The sequence below is a fragment of the Ornithorhynchus anatinus genome, chromosome 17, assembly GCF_004115215.2.
Source record: "Ornithorhynchus anatinus isolate Pmale09 chromosome 17, mOrnAna1.pri.v4, whole genome shotgun sequence".
Lineage (NCBI taxonomy): Eukaryota > Metazoa > Chordata > Mammalia > Monotremata > Ornithorhynchidae > Ornithorhynchus > Ornithorhynchus anatinus.
Window position 1 is genome coordinate 40,517,087 of NC_041744.1, and position 17,943 is coordinate 40,535,029.

Consider the following 17,943-nt stretch of genomic DNA (forward strand, 5'->3'; position numbering starts at 1 on the left):
AAAGAGCATGGTACTTGGAGTCAGAGGACCTGTGTTCTAATCTCAGCTCTGCCAATTACCTGCCATGTGACTTGGGCAAGTCACTTCATTTCTCTGTGCCTCAGTTTCCTCAGCTGTAAAATGGGGATTAAATATCTGTTCTCCTTCCTACTTAGGCTGTGAACCCCATGCAGAACAGGAACTGTGCCCAATCTGATTAACTTGTATCCACCCCAGTGCTTATAACAGTGTTTGACACATAGTAAGAGCTTAAAAAAATTTAATGAAAAAAAAGAAAGCTCAGTTTGAAGCTGTCTTGTTGGAAACAAGAAGGCTAGAATATACTGTACATGGGACGGTTTAAGTTTACACTCCTGTACACAGGATATATCACTCCCACACAGGAAATATCTGAATATCACATACAATTCATTTAAGCAGAGCCGGAAAGGTGAACAAAAAAAATATTTTTACCACTCCCAGCTATCATTTGTCAGGATGAAATTCAGAATAATCAAACCCATTTCATTAAAACTACTAACTTCAGAAAATGCTACTGGAAATCTTGCTTTTTGTTAGGATAAGATGGCATATAAAAGAGTATTATTCTCTCTCCCCACCTGATTTGTTTTCCCAGGTTTTCTCAATCATTCAGTAAATACTACTGATTGAATAGTTGATTGATCCTCTGCATGTTTTCTTTCTGTCAGCCTTATCCTCAATAAATGCTTCTGACTGACTGATTGAACTTGCCTGTCTACTTGTTTCGTTTTGTTGTCTGTCTCCTGCTTCTAGACTGTGAGCCCGATGTTGGGTAGGGATTGTCTCTATCTGTTGCTGAATTGTACTTTCCAAGCACTTAGTACAGTGCTCTGCACACAATAAGTGCTCAATAAATATGATTGAATGAATGAATAATGATTGACTGATTGATTCAGCTTATGATCCTCAGGCAAATAGGAAAATCTTCAGGTGATTCATGCTGGCCCTCCCACCCAGCCAATCCCAGAGAAGCTCACTCTGGAAGGCTCCTTGCTTAGTCCCTTTGATTCTGTGGGCACTGTTTATAGAAAGAGGTTGCTGCTTGTTCTCATTCCAAAATTCGCCCAGTCATAAAGTGGAGGGAGAGTACTCTTCTTTTTCTCATTGTGTGGTAATTAAAAGGGCATTAATGGCTGGACTCTGACCCTCACATTTATTCTCACTGATAATATATTATTATTATTATTATTATATCATCATCATCATTATCTTCATCACTTTATCTTCACTAGATGAGAAGGTTTAGCCTTTTGGCACATAGTGGGCATCTCCTGAGACAAGGCTGGAAAGAAGAGTGAATGGATCTGTACAAAGAGAGTTGTTATTTTGCATTATATATATGTATATATATAATATGTTATTTATATTTTATATGCATATAAAGTTGGTATATTTGCTAATAAGAGAGTATAGACTTTTAAAAGAACAGGAGAAACAGGAAGTGTTGTATAACCAGTACAAAAGTAAAAGAAATGAACTTGGTTCATTTTAATGGTCTTCATAAAGCACTTACTATGTGCCAAGCACTATACTAAACCTTGAGGTAGATATAAGTTAATCAGGTAAGATACAATCCCAGTCCCAACTGGGGCTAATTTTTGAGACTCATTTGTATATAGTTCAAACCTATAAAATACAGGTTGCTTGCTATTTTTTAAAAAACACATAAACAAACAGTGCCTGGATTCATTGGTAATGAAGGCATAGAATATGTTGCCAAGAATTAATTGAAAATAAAATGTGGTATAGGCTGGTGAGAGACCTTATTCCTACTTGTCTTTGAAATAAATTGATTGTAAATGTTGTTCAGAACTGGAATCCATTTAATCCATTTAATTTAATCCATTTAATTTAATTTAATAATGAGGTTGACTCATTCGTAAAAGGATTTAGAGTTGATCAGGAGTTAATCAAGTAGAGATTCCTCAGAAGCCTTCATTGAACAATTAGAAGAGAATGGAAGCTCTACTTCTATCTTTTACTCATGCCTTCACTCATGCCTAGAAACATTATGGTCTAATGGGATGTGCTCACATCCTGGAAGTCAGAGGACCTGGTTTCTAATCCTGGCTCTGCCACTGATCTGTTGTATGACCTTGGGCAAGTCACTTATCTTTTCTGAACCACAATTTACTCGTCTGTAAATAGGGATTCAATACATGTTCTCTATCCCCATTAAACTGTGAGCCCCATGTGGGACAGAGACTGTGTCTAATCTGATTATCTTGTACCCACATAGTAAGTGCTTAATAAATGTATTATTATTATTATCATTATTATTATTATTATTTCACTTCCCCTTCAAAGCTGCCAACTGACAGCTCTTCTCATTTCCACAGCCCTTAGGAATTATCCTCTCCTCTCAGAGATTTTCCTCAGTGGATTATTCTTCTCCCCAGACCACTTCCTCCCAACTATTGTCTCAGCACTTTTGCACTTACTATCACCTGCAACACATCTTTACATGCTTATTTACAAATGCTATAATTTAAGACCCTCCTCACCCACATATCCACCTATCCATTCTCTCCTTCCCCTTATCTATAAGTTATTTTGTGTCAATGAATCATATTTACTGAGTGTTTTATTGTGTGCAGAGCACTGTTTTAAGTACTTGGAAGAGTATAATATAACATTGTTGGTAGACATGTTCCCTGCCCACATGGGGGTTGCTGTCTAGAGGGGGAGACAGACATTAATATAAATAAATTATGGTATTATGTATGTAATCACGAACCTCTCCATGGTTCATGGTCTGCAGAAGGACTGGAGCCGAAGACAGATCTCATGCCTCCACTATGAAACTCTGAAATGTTTCACTATGAGCCTTCTTATTGCGTACTGAGCTCTCACCCAGCAAATGGAATTTAATATCCTGTTGTGTCAGCAAGGGTGACATGGCTGGGGAGTTCTTTCTGCTTTGACTCCAGTAGTTTTTGTATGTTGAACTGAAAACAAGATCACTGAAGAGCTCGTACCTGTTGAAATGATTTCTTCCCTGAGTTGATCCTCAATTAACACTATTCATGATGTCATTATTTAACAGTTTTAATCTATCTTTAATATACCAAAGCCAGAAAGATGTAATCATAATCTAGATTGAAATCTCTCTTTTTTTCTTGTTGATGCTATTTGTTAAACACCTACTAGGTGCCAGACACTGTATTAAATGCAGGAGTAGACACAAACTAATCAGGTTGGATACAGTCCATGTCCCACATGGGGTTCACAGTCTTAATCCCCATTTTATGGATGAGGAAACTGAGGCACAAGGAAATTAAGTGACTTGTCCAAGGTCACCCACCATACAAGTGGCAGATCTGGGATTAGAACCTGGGTCCTCCTCACCCCCAGGCTCATGCTCCATTAGGCCATGCTGCTTCTCACTGTGGGCAGGGAATGTGTATATCACCTCTGTTGTACTTCACTCTCCCAAGCACTTAGTACAGTGTTCTGCATACATTAAGTGATCCATAAATGTCATTCATGATGATAATCTATTAATCTCTAGATGGCAAAATGACTGTTTCCCAAAGTCAGTGAAAGTACTGAAAAATTCAACTGCTAAGTAAGATAAAAGATGAGGTTGAAATAGGTCTACCTCATCTAAACTTGCAATTTTGAACTCAAGCCAATTCCTTCAGTGGAGATCGTGTTTGGAACAAGAACTGGGATATTTGGAAAACCTTACTGGAAGTGGTGGATGGAATGAACCTAACCAAAACCATTAAAATATATTAGGCATCTGAAATAAGTTGTGTTACAAACTGACTAGCCAAAATCTAGTCAAATAATGAAAACGTGAACTGACAATATCATTAAATATCCAACAAATGTGGTCAGCTGATTTGGTGCGTGGGGGGGTGGTGACCCCTCCATGTGGGGAAACTGTATGGTTGTTTCTGCTTCTGTCTCTAGTTACGCAGCTCCTGTGGTTAGCAATGATGTTAGAAACGGAAGGGCTTTGACACCTTCTGATGGAAACTACATGGGCGGGAAGAGAGAGCAACAAACCACTCATCACAACTAAGCCGCAAATGTCTTCTGTGGGGAGGTAGGAAACTCTTCTGAAGAGCACTGGCTCAAGTGTAATTACTTTATTCAGGCCTCCAGGTGGATCTGTGATAATCAGAGTAGACCCAGAGGAACACAGAATAAAGGAAGGGCTTCTGACACCTTCTGATGGAAACCACATGGGTGGGGGATATGAGGTGACAAACCCCTCATCGTGTCTAAGCCACAGAAGACTGTGGAGAAGTAGGAAACTCTTCTGAAGAGCACAGGCCCAAGTGTAATTACTTTATTCAGGGTTTGATCGAAATTGGCAAAATGATGGCATTTAACTCTGTGTTACGCTGTGGGGTGCATCTGTGATAGATTGGACCCAGATGAACCCAAAACATGACAGAATTAGATAACCTGAGCAGGGACCTTTGAGAAGAAGCAGCCATGATAGGAGTAGAGGTAAAAATGTGGCTCAAGTATTTGGCTATATTCGATTGAGGGACAGCCACCTTCACAGTGTGGAGGAAGACCTTCAAAGCTTCCAACCTTCTTTGTAACTGTGACATCTGGACCCCAAACAGATGCCAAATTCAGTTTCTCCCACAATTCCAACAGTGTCACTAGGGGATACTCAATACATTTAATTGATTTATTCATTGGAGCACAGGATTGGGGGGGATGCTAGGGGCTAGAAGTCAGGAAAAAAAACCACCATAGTATCAGCAACTTGTGGGGAGAGATTCCATTCTTTCCACTTCCAAAGGCTGATTCCTTTATTTATTTTTTCCTTTCTTTCTGTTTCATTTTATAATCAATCCATGTATTTATTGAGCACCTTCATTTAATAAGAGTGTGTGAGTGACTGCAATGATTATTGAAGAATGACCTTTGTTCCTGGTTGTATTTTCATTTCGTAGGAGGGTTCTGGGAATCAGAGTTGAGACTGGCTTCAGTTTTAAACCCCTCTAATCCTGGAGAGTTTCCAGAACTTAACCAGTCTTGGCTGCAGGAGGGAGAGTCAAGCAGAGGCATACCCATTCCATTCCTAGCTTGGCCAGAGGCTAGTAAGTGGAAGGCAATTTGCTACAAGTCAAAATTCACCTGTGCTGGGCAGCAGTGGCATGGGAGAGAGTTGAGGGAGGAGACTCAAATTTACAGCATGGAAAAAGGCAGTGGTAAACCACTTCTGTATTTTTATCAAAAAACTCTATGGACATACTTCCAGCATAATTGCAGATGGAGGTGGGGTGTTCTGGGAGAGATGTGCCCATGGAGTCGCTATAGGCCAGAGATGACTTTACAGCCTAAGACAGTTTCAAAGTGTCTTGTTTATTAATAACAATAATAATAATATTTCAAAACAGTGTCCTAAACGTTGGGGTAGATATAAAATAGTATGGTATGGCACAGTCCCTGTCTCAAATGTACCTCAAAATAAGGGGGGGTGGCAAAGACAATAAAATAGGTACTAGATGACTATTTTATAGATGAGGAAACTGAGGCTCAGAAAAGCTAAGTGACTTGACCAATATCCCACAGAAGGCAAGAGTACACAGCAGCCGACAGTAGAACTCAGTTCCTCTGACTCCAGGCCCATGCTCTTTCCATTGGGCTACACTGCTTCTCCTCCTGTTGCTTACTCATTAAAATACAAACATGGTACTCCCTCAGCTTGAATTAATCAAGAGACTTTCCTGTTCTCCTGGTTACTACTCAAAAACCAGATGTTCAACTGGCTATGAAAGAATGTTGGGAGCAGATTCCCAGAGGGCATGAGGATCAGGGAAGGGAGGAATGGAGGGGCAAGGCTTAGTGGGGCAGCATTTTGGGGAGGGATTGGGTGAGGGAGGGAAAAACCCTGCTGATTTAAAATATATCAAAACATTTGCTTTTAGTTCGAAAAACAGTTTTCCACACTTGCATGGAATGGCTGCTTTGATTTGGATACGTTCTCTACCTCCTCCTTTTCCTCCTTTCATCCTCCTCTTTCTCCTCCTCCTCCTCTTCCTTCTTTTCCTCCTTCTTTGTTCCACCATGAAATCTTTCAGCAGCCAAGGAAATACATTAATTGTGAGGGCTTGGGGGGACAGAACACTGCTCTGCGATTTCTGTAACCATTGCTATTGTTGATTTGACAGTTGACCATGGCAGTGGGGAAGGGAGGGTCTATGTAGGAATTCCCATGGCAGCTCCTGCTATTGCTCCCAACACAGCTGATCCACCTCCTGGGCCACCTCCCTGGTCCACCTCCTCAACTTCCTCCCAGACCATCTCTCTGGCCATCTCTCCAGACCACCACCTTGGACCACTTCCGCAGCAACCTCTCTGGACCACCTCCCCAGTTACCTCCCTGGACATCTCCCTAGCCATTGCACTGTACCATCTTCCTGGGCCACCTACATGGACCAAGTATCTGAGAATACCTCCTCAGCCATCTCCTCAGACCAGCTCTGCACACTGTCTTCTCTGCCCATTTATCTCCCTAACCACCTTTCCTCCTGGACCACTCCTTCAGGAGGTCATACCCCAGACCACCTCCAAGCCCAACCTCCCTGTCCACTTCCCATCCAACTCCCAAGCCAATTTCCCTCCTGAATCAACTCCTTATATTCAATAGTATTTATTGAGCACTTACAATGTGCAGAGCACTGTACTAAGCACTTGGAATGTACAAATCGGCAACAGATAGAGACAGTCCCTGCCCATTGACAGGCTTATAGCACTTTTCCCAGACTACCACTCTGGACCAGCTCCTTGGACCTCTCCCCAGACCAACACCCCTGAATCACTCTGATCTGGCCTCCTCATTTAAGTGGCCTAAAGGGAGCCAGCAGCATTGACAGGAGCATCATAAAGCAGGGTAGGAGGATGGAGTTTCCCCAGTAGTGGAGGTAAGATTGAATAGGCCATAAAACAGAAATGGCATGACTTACAGCATGACCTAGAGCATTGACCTAGAATCAAAAGACTTGGGTTTTAAACTCAGCTCTGTCACTTGCATGCTGTGTGACCTTGGGCAAGTCACTTTATTTTCCTATGTCTCAGCTTCCCCATCTATTAAGTAGATATTCAATCCTATTTTCCCTTCTACTTAGATTGTGAGCTCCATGTGGAACCGGGACTGTGTGTCCAACTTGATCATCTTGTATCTACTCAAATGCTTAGAGCACTGCATGACCCATAGTAAGCACTTAACAAATATCATAATTATTACTATTTTAAAATAGGCTTCAGAATAAGGCAAAATCCAGGAACTGCTGTTCTGGATGTGAGAATTGTTTGTTGGCAGTGGGGCCAACTGCGAGAGTAGGCTTTAAAGCAAGCACTTATCTTGTCCCCTCCTTCCTCACCTCACTACCCTCCTACTACAATCCAGCCCATTCATTTTGCTCTTCTAATGCTAAACTTCTCACTATTCCTCGATTTTGTCTGTCTCACCTCTGACCTCTCACCCATGTCCTGCCTCTGGTCTGGAATGCCTTTCCTCTCCATATCCCCATCTATTAAGTGGATATTCAATCCTATTTTCCCTTCTACTTAGATTGTGAGCTCCATGTGGAACAGGGACTGTGTGTCCAACTGGATCATCTTGTATCTACTCAAATGCTTAGAACAGTGCATAGCACATAGTAAGCGCTTAACAAATATCATAATTAGTACTATTTTAAAATAGGCTTCAGAATAAGGCAAAATCCAGGAACTGCTGGATTAGAGAAGCTGCATGGCTCATTGGAGAGAGCCTGGGCTTGGGAGTCAGAGGTCATGGGTTCTAATTCCGGCTCTGCTGCTTGCCAGCTGTGTGACTTTGGGCAAGTCACTTACCTTCTCTTTGCCTCAGTTACCTCATCTGTAAAATGGGGATTAAAACTGTGAGCCCCACATGGGACTACCTGATCACCTTGTATCCCCCAAAGCTTAGAACAGTGCTTTGCACATAGTAAGCACTTAACAAATACCACTTTTTTTTAATTTATCTGACAGACAATCATTCACCCCTCCTTCAAAGTCTAATAGAAAGCATTCCTCCAAGAAGAGGATTAAGCCCTCCCAAGCACCCTCTTCCTCTTCTCCCACTCCCTTCTGTGCAGGGCCCACAGATCTTATGTACATATCTGTAATTTTATTTATTTATATTAATGTCTGTCTCCCCCTCTAGACTGTAAGCTCATTATGTGCAGGGAATGTGTCTATTATATTGTCATATTGTTCTCTCCCATATGCTTAATTCAGTGCTCTGCACACAGTAAGCACTCAATAAATAATAATAATTTGTTAAGCGCAAACTATGTGCCAAGCACTGTTCTAAGCACTGGGGTAGATACAGGGTAATCAGGTTTTTCCGCTTGAGGCTCACAGTATTAATCCCCATTTTACAGATGAGGTAACTGAGGCACTGAGAAGTTTAGTGACTTGTCCAAAGTCACATAGCTGACAGGTGGTGGAGCCGGCATTAGAACCCATGACCCCTGAATCTCAAACCCGGGCTCTTTCCACTGAGCCACGCTGCTTCTCATACAATGGACTGACTGACTAGTCTGTAGACTCTAAGATCCTTATGGACAGGGAATGTTTCTGCTAACTCTGTAGCATTGTACTGTCTCAAGCACTTAATACAGTGCTCTGCACATAGTAAGTGCTCAATAAATACCACTGATAGTGGTGGCAGCAATTATGGTAGTGGTATGCCATTCCCCCCTTAAGGTCCTTCACCAACTGGACATACTCTACCAGGGTAAAATAGGAAAGTGGCTGGGAACATTGGTACCTGCTCATTGGTCTTCGTTATTTCATTCCAGAATGGAGCTTAATTCTTACTTCCTTGTTCATCTCCGTGACCTGCAGAGGAAAGCTTTATGCAGCCTACCTTTATTTTCCAACCCTGTAATAGGACTGCTGCAGGTATCATTCATTCAAGACTCAATAGTATTTATTGAGCACTTACTATGTGCAAAGCACTGTACTAAGCATTTGAATCAGCAGATATTAGATAGGTTGAACAGTGTTGGTTGAACCCTAAATGTAAAGATGGCTCTCTCCCAACTCTAGAGGGTTTTCATTACTAAAGAAGCTCTTTGGACTTATACACATGATCTCAACATCTCTGAAGAAGGAAGCTAGCTCAGCCTCATCGTTCAATCATATTTATTGAGCCCTTACTGTGTGCAGAGCACTGTACTAAGTGCTTGGAATGTACAATTTGGCAACAAATAGAGACAATCCCTGCCCAACAACAGGCTCACAGTCTTAAAGGGGGAGACAGCAAAACAAAACATTAACAAAGAAGATACATCAGTATAGACCCTCAGTGATCAAAGATGAAATCCTACAAAGCAAAGAAAAATCTACCAATTGAAGATATGACCTTTATCAAAAAAACAGAGCCCTGAGGCCAGAGGCTCTATCTGACAAGGTCTTCAAGACCAGAGGAGAGGGAAGGATCAGAGTACAGTAAATTATCCCAGTGCACTCTGGTATATATGTTATTCAGTTGTACATTCAATAACTGTCTTTTATTACTCTCTTTTAAAATATTTTGAGTCTTTCCCCATTAAACTGTAACTTCCTTGCCAGCAGGGAAAACATCACTTTCTGTTTTATCCTTCCCAAGTGCTTAGGACAATGCATTACATCAAGTAATCAATACGTATGTATTATAATTGCTACTGCTAATAAAGTATAAAGCTCTTAAAGAAAGAGATTGTGTCTTCCAGGTTTATTGTACTCTGTCAATAAACCCTTAGTACAGTGCTCTGGACACAGAAAGCACTCAATAAATATCATTTATTGATTGACTGATTATCACTACTGATTTACTACTACTATCTCTATTACTGCTGAGAAGATCCTAGCCGGAGTCCTTTTGGACTGGAAATTAAGGAACACTGCAGCCGGCACCTCTTGGAATCACTGATGCTTCAAACCTCCGTGTGGCTCGGTGGATGATGTCTTTACCACCCATCAGACAATGGAGAAATTAAAAAAAAGCAGTTCCAAGGCCTCTATGTAATTATCCTAGTCTTTTACAAAGGTCCTTGATACTATAAATAAATACAGGCTCCTGTGATTGCTTAGGAAATTTGCTCTAAGATATTCAGCAAGATTCTAAGGTGGCTCCATGACAGCGCAGCTGGTCATGTCAGAGTAAGGGCTGAGTCAAGAATTGGGTGCTATCATGAGGTTAGTTTAGGAGGAACAAAGAAAGGGGTTGGGGTGTAGAGGGTGAAAAGAGTGGATGGCCTAGTAAAAGAGCACAGGCCCGCAAATCAGGGGGCTTAGTTCTAATCCCAGCTCTGCTGTTTGTCTGCTGTGGGATTTTAGGAAAGTCATTTAGCTTCTCTGAGCCTTGGTTTCCTCATCTGTAAAATGGAGATTAAATACCTGCTCTCCCCTCTATTTAAACTGTGAGCCCCATGTGTTCAACTGATGATATTTTATCTCTGTCCCAGTGCTTAGTACAATGCTTGACACATCAAGAGTGCTTTAACATATGCTACAGTTCTTATTATTATGACAGAGAGAGTTGGCTGGGACCAGAATAGCACTGTCAGTTCCCTAGCTGTACTTCCACTATGGGCGGGCAACCAGAGCCTTGGTCTGGCCAAACTGATCCTGCCAGGTCATGGGCTTTGGAGAGCTGAGTACTGTGGCCCCATCTTGGGAGAAGGAGAAAAGCAGCTGCAATGCACCCTAGTAATCCCCTCCCCATCTTCCCCAGTCACCACACTGTCTTCCCAGGAATAAGCAACGCCTCTCCTCCCCTGCACCATCGAGAAAACTCCATTCTGTCCTGCCTTCCTTCACCTTGGCAGACAGGAGAAAAGCCCCCACAGCAGGAGGCTGCCACAAAACCCAGGGAAGCCTGGTGGCTGCTGGTTGCTTTGACTGCAGAAGTGTTCTTAACTTTGAGCCTCGAGGACCCTGAAATTCTGCTTCTCTCACCTCAACACCTTGCTTATTTCTGCTTTTTTATGGTGTATTTGGCCCTGCCATTTGGTGCTTTCATGTTGTATTGTTTCATCATTCCTGATGTGTGTATCACTTAGCACCCTCTTGCCTTAGATAGTGAGTTCCTTGAAGGCCAGGGACATTATCTAATTCCTACTGAATATCCTTTCCCAGCACTTAGTCTAGACTTTTCACACAGTAAATGCTTAATAAATACTCTTACTTTTACTACTACTACTATTCATTCATAAAATCATATTTATTGAACTCCTAATATGTGCAGAGCACTGTACTAAGCGCTTGGAATGCACTCCTCCTCCTCAGTGCCTGCTGTACTCCCTAGATCCTGTTTATGCATTCCTCACCCCATTCTTTGGAGAGCAAAGACCCCATTTACAGTCTCATTACTTTCAAACTGATGGTTCTGTTAAGTAGCCAACGGCACCCTCAGCTCCAATAACCTTGCTCTGGGGCAGAGACGTCTCTCCCTGGAAGTCATATCCCCGGGACTTCAGGTTTCTTGCAGTATCCTTACCCTGTTGAATATTAAGAATTCTAAGTGTTTGAGGAAGGAGAGCAATGTCCATCAGATGGCCACTGGAGGTTTCTTACTTGGCTGGTAAGTAGCAGGAAATGGCCACAAGGTGGCTGCAGAACCCGTGTTAAATTGATGCCACAACAGTTTTCTTTAGATTTATCATTAGACTGTCACATCTAGCTGATTTGGTGAGGCAATTTACAATCAATTGCATATTTTCCTGGGTATAGGTCTTTAGGGAGCAGCCATCTGCATTACAGCAATTGGAAGAAGCTCAATGTCTGTAGACTGGAAGAAATTCCAGAAATGCGAAAGTGTATTCTACCACCTGCATTCAGGTCTCTTGCTGCATCCTCCAGCATGGCTGCCTAGAACAAGGTGGACAGGACAGGACCCATTACACTTCCTAGTTTAATTCCATTGGCAATGGGGAATGGCTCATTCAAGGCACTTTCGGCTCTGATCCGGCCAGCCATGTTGTCAAGAAGCGGGCGAAGAACTGTAATGAACCTTTCATGGCAGCCAAATTTACTTAGTAGCTTTCAGAATCCAGATCTACTGATAATGTCAGATGCTTTGGTGAGGTGCATGAAAACTGGTGCTCTTACCTGTACCTCTTCTGCATCTGATGTTTGTCAAAGACAATAATAATAATGGCATTTGTTAAGCACTTACTATGTGCCAAACACTATTCTAAGTGCTGGGGTAGATAGAAGGTGAATAGGATGGATGCAGTCCCTGTCCCACATGGGGTTCACAGTCTTAATCCCCATTTTAAAGACAAGGTAACTGAGGCACAGTGAATTTAAGTAACTTGCCCAAGGTCACACTGCAGACAAGTGGCAGAGCCAGGATTAGAGCCCAATTTCTCAGAACCCCAAGTGAGTGCTCTTGCCACTAGGCAATACTACTTCTCATGTTCATGTATGCTGGGCCATGCTGTGGTCTAAATGCACACTGTGATTCTGGGAGTGTCCAGCTGACAGTATCCCTTAGCCACTGATTCTAGAGGACTCTGGCTAGGATCTTGCCAGGAATGGCAAGGCACCATGGTTATTCCCGCAGTCTGATCTTTCAATCAATTAATCAATCAATTGTACTTATTGGACACTTACTATGTGTATAGCACTGTATTAAGCACTTGGGAGAGTACATTATAACAATATAAGAAAAATAGTTGACACAGTCCCTGTCCACAACAAGCTTACAGTGAAGAGGGGGAGACAGACATGAATATAAATAATTAAATCATGGATGTGTACATAAGTGCTGTCGGGCCGAGGGAGAGATGAATAAAGGGAGCAAATCAGGGTAATTCAGAAAGCCAAATCAGGGTAACTCAGAAGGCCTCTTGGAAAAGATGTGCCTTCAGTAAGACTTTGAATGTGGGGAGAGTAATTGTCAGATAAGAAGAAGGAGGTCATTTCAGGCCAGAGGCAAGACATGAGCAAAACAGTCGGCAGCAAGATAGATGAGGTCAAGGCACAACGAGTAGGTTGGCATTACAGGAGAGAGGTTATAGTTATGGGTTTTAATAGGAGAGTAGCAAGTTGAGGAAGGTGGAGGGGCGAGGTGATTGAGTACTTTAAAGCCAATGGTAAGGAGCATCTGTTTGATGCAGGTGTGAATGGGCAACCACTGGAGGTTCTTGAGGAGTGGGGAAACATGGACTGAACATTTCTGTAGTAAAATGATCCAGGCAGCAGGGTGCAATATGGAGTGGAGTAAAGTGAGGAGAGATCAGAGGCAGGGAGGTCAGCAAGGAGACCTTGCAATAAATCAAGGTGGGGTAGGATATATACTTGAGTTAACATGGTAGCAGTTTTGATGGAGATGAAAGGGTGGATTTTAGTGATGTTGTAAAGGTTGAACCAACAGGGTTTGATGATAGATTGAATATGTCAGTTGAATGAGAGAGACGAGTCTAGGATAATGCCAAGGTTAGAGGCCTAGTAGATAGGGTGATGGTGTTGCTGTCTACAGTGACATTCTTGAGAGGACAGAGTTTGTCAGTGAGAGGACAGGATTTGGGTGGGAAGATAATGAGTTCTGTTTTGGACATTTTAAGTTTAAGGTGTCAGCAGGTTATACAAATAGAGATGTCCTGAAGGCAGGAAAGAATGCGGTGAGATTGCAAAGAAGAAGAAAGCTGGAGATGTAGATTTGGGAATCATTGGCTTAGAGGTGGTAGTTGAATCCATGGGAGCAAATGAGGTCTTCAAGGGATAGGGTGTAGATGGAAAATAGAAGGGGACCCAGAATTGAAACTTGAGGGACTCCCAGAGTTAGTGGGAGGCAGAGGAGAAGCCCACAGAAGAGACAGTGAATAAGCAGGCAGAGGAGAACCAGGAGAAGACAGTGTCAGTGAAGGCAAGTTTGCATAATGTTTCTAGGAGAAGGGGATAGTCGACAGTGTTGAAGGCAGCTGAGAGGTCCAGGAGGATGCGATTAGAGGCCACTGGATTTGGCTAGAAGGTCATTTGTGACTTTTGAAAAGGCAATTTCTGTGGCATGAAGGGGGCCAGACTGGAGGAGTCAAGAAGAGAATTGGAGGAGATGTACTGGAGACAGTGTGTTTAGACATCTTGCTCAAGGAGCTTGGAGAGGAATGGTAGGAGTTAGATGGAGCAATAACTGGAGGGAGACATGGGGTAAGGGGAGATATGCGCATGTTTGAAAGTATGGGGAAAACGCCTTTGGAGAGAGAACACTTGAAGCTGGCTGTCAGAGAGGGAAGATGGGACAGGACAAGTGCTTTGATAATGTGTAAAGAGATGGGGTCAGAAGTGCAGATGGAAGGGGTGGAATTTGAGAGAAGATGGGGATCTCCTGTTGAGATACTGCTTGGAGAGATGGGAGAGTTGAAGAAGGGGTGAGAGAAGGAAGGGACTGGAGAGAAGAAGGGGAGATTTTAGGGAGATCACACCTGATGGCTTCAATTTCTCAATAATGTACAGGTCAGGTCATTAGGGGTCAGAGATGGGGAGGCAAAAGAGGGACATAGGGGACAGAGGTTGGAGGAGGGAGTTAAATGTCTGAAAGAACTGACAAGGGCAATGGACATGGGAGTCTAAAGGATGGAAAAATAATGTTGTCAGGTAGAGGAGAGGGTACAGTTAGTAGGAAAAGATGAACTTGAAGTGGATGAGGTCAGCCTGATATCTGGATTTCTGCCATTTGTGTTCTGTGGTTTGTACACAGGCTCAAAGGAAGTAAACTGTGGAGATGAACCAGGGCTGTGGGTTAGTGGCATGAGATCAATGGAGGGGTAGGGAGGTGAATGAATTGAGTTCAGTAGAGGGTGCTCTTACTTCAAGCTGTCTCTAGGCATGGTGGGAGGGGTAAACAGTAGAAGATGAATATTCCATCCACCTCTGTCCACATCCTTCCTTGGGCCTGGAACCCCCTCCTTCTTCATATCTGACAGTCCATTGTCCTCCCCACATTCAAATACCTCTTAAAAATCATATCTCTTCCAAGAGTCCTTCCTTGACTACTTCCTTCCTTATTTCCACTACCCACCCTCCCTTGCATTGACTCTTGCACTTGTGTACCACCTAAGCACGTTGATACTCACCCTAACCCCACAGTTCTTATGTAAACCTACTAATTCCCCTACCCTCAATCTATTTTAATGTCTGTCTCCCCCAGTAAATTGTTTCTTTGTGGGCAGGGTTATTGTCTTCCAATTTGCCATACTGTACTTTTCCAAGTGCTTAGTACAGTGCTTTGCACAAAATAAGTGCTCAATAAATATGATCAATTGATCAAAAGAGATTTTCTGGTCCAAACATGCCCTAGCGAGGAGTTGGAGCAACCTGAAATCACAAAGCTAGTTGCAGTCCTCATTGAGGGAAGCGAGTTTCAAATTTTCCTCATGATGAATTAGAGGAAAACATTGTCCCTGTTTGTGCCATAGAGAGCACTGACAAGGGGTCCCTGGGGGACCAAACTTAACAGTAGGAGATATTATCCTCCCCCAGGAGCTGGTCTGCCAAAACCTCAGAGCCCTCCATGATCCAGAACCTCCTGTATCTTCACTTCACCACACTGACACTGCTGCCTACCGTAAGCACATTGTGGACAGGAAACATGTCTCTAACTCCATTGCATTGTACTCTTTCAAAGATTTAGTTCAGTGTTTGCCATACAGCAAGTGCTCAGTAAATACCATTGATTGATTGATTGAATATTTTTTCCACAGATAGTTGCCTAGGTAGGATCACTGGATTTCCTCTTCACTTCCCAAGTTTAGATTTAGAATTGAGACATGTCTTTCTCCTCTCCACTGCATTTCTCTAGGAGCTGTCTGAAGCCAAATTACTGCAAGATGGAAAAATAGTTTCCATTGAAAACAACTTGGCTTCTTCATAAATGAGTATTTGTAATAAGAACAATAACTGTGGTATTTGTTAAGCATTTACTATGTGCCAAACCCTGTGCTAGATACAGAATAATTAGATTGGACACATGCACTGTTCCAAACAGTGTTCGCTGTCTAAGATGGGGAAGAACAGGTATTTAATTTTCATTTTATAGCTGAGAAAGCTAAGGCCCAGACACATTTTCAAGGTCACACAGAGGCGAGTGGCAGAGCAGTAATTGGAACCCCTGACATGTAGGCCTGGGCTCTCTTTACTAAAACATATTCTTTCTCCCAGTTCTATTGATTTATAAAGTAAGATAGAGGGAATGAGAGCAAGAAGTCTTTTCTCTTTCTCCTCTGGATCTTCTTCCTCATCGTCTTCTATTTACCTTCGCCCCTTTATCCTCTTGTTTTCCTTCTTTGCTTTCCTTTTTCCACATCTCTCTATCTTCTTCCTTTCTCTTCTACTTCCTCCTGTCTTATAAAGTTGTTCTTTGATTCAAATATGATACTGCTGTGGGATTTTTATCAAGTCACACAAAAGACTTTGCCTGTAAATATACAGAAGTGCACCTTTACTGTCCTCTTGTCATTTGAAATGAACATTGACTGGACACTGGTGGTTGAAAGAGTACATATATGTTCTACCACAAGGAAGACACATGCTTGAGTTCTTCATGTCTACCTTACTGAACCATCCTTCTTGCTGATCTCCTACCCACCATCTGCTCCACTCTTCAGCCTACATTACATTAGTCTCTGGTTGGTGGTGAGACAGAAGAGGTGGAGGAACAAAGAATAGATTGTTGTTACAGGAGCAGACTGTGCCAGCTGGGCTGTAGCAGGAGATCAGCAAAGTAAGGGGGAAAGGGGAGAGCTGATTGAGTGCTTTAAAGATTGAATGTTACTTCAGAAAAATGATTTGGGATACAATGGATTATCTTTTGAAAATATAAAAACATATTAACCATAAAATAATAATAATGGTATTTGTTGAGCATTTAATATGTGCCAAGGAGCATGGCCTAGTGGAAAGAGCATGGGTGTGGGTGTCAGAGGACCTGGATTCAAATTCCAGTTCTGCCACTTGTCTGCTGTGTGACCTTGGGCAAGTCACTTAACTTCTCTGCACCTCAGTGAATTCATCAATAAAATGGGGATTAAGACTGTGAGCCCCATGTTGGACCTGGACTGTGTCCAACCTGGTTATCTTGTATCTATCTCAGCACTTAGTACAGTCCTTGGCACATAATAAACACTTAACAAATACTAGAAAAAAGCAGTGTGCTATGCACTGGAGTAGATACAAGATCATCAGAATAGAAACATGGGGCTCACAGGGAGAACTGGTCTTATTCCAGTTCTGCCAGCCCCCTGACCTCCCTGTGTGGTCAGTTCTGTATGAAGATTGTTCTATCAGCTCTGATCTGGGTTTGGGTCTTGAATCTTGGGGTTTCAGCTGTCTGAGGCCTGTGGTGTACAGAAGGCTCAGGATTCCATTCTCTTAATAGCTTTCAGTGCAGGGACCATGCCTGTGTTGATCCCCTAACTCACTACCCTCTACTTCCTCATTCATGCTACAGGGGGTCTTCAAGGTTCTAATCTTGGTACTCTACCAGGCCCTGCACCACCTGAGAATTAACCCTGATTGACAACACATTCATCACAATACAGGTCCACCAGGTGTAACATGAGACGAGAGTGGACAGCAGCAAAATACCCAAGCAGCAGCTTTGGGATTAAATTCAAGAGGGAACCTATACGTAGGGAGGGCATATGGAAGTCTCTCTAGAAACCACCGGCAGAATTGTTGTGAAATACTAGAGGGAAAGAAATGACAGCTTGCTAAATTTGATTATTTGGAATGGATGTCAGTTAAATCAAAACCAATTTAATTTACACAATCAATCAATGATACTTATAGATAGTATCTAGATAGTTAGATACTGGGTACTAACTGTACTAAGTGCTTGGGAGAACTATTTCCTTACTAGACAAATGGCTACTCAGTAGTGAAATCACTGTTTTGGGTCCCACTGACCTGGAGAGATGTTGTATCACCATCACC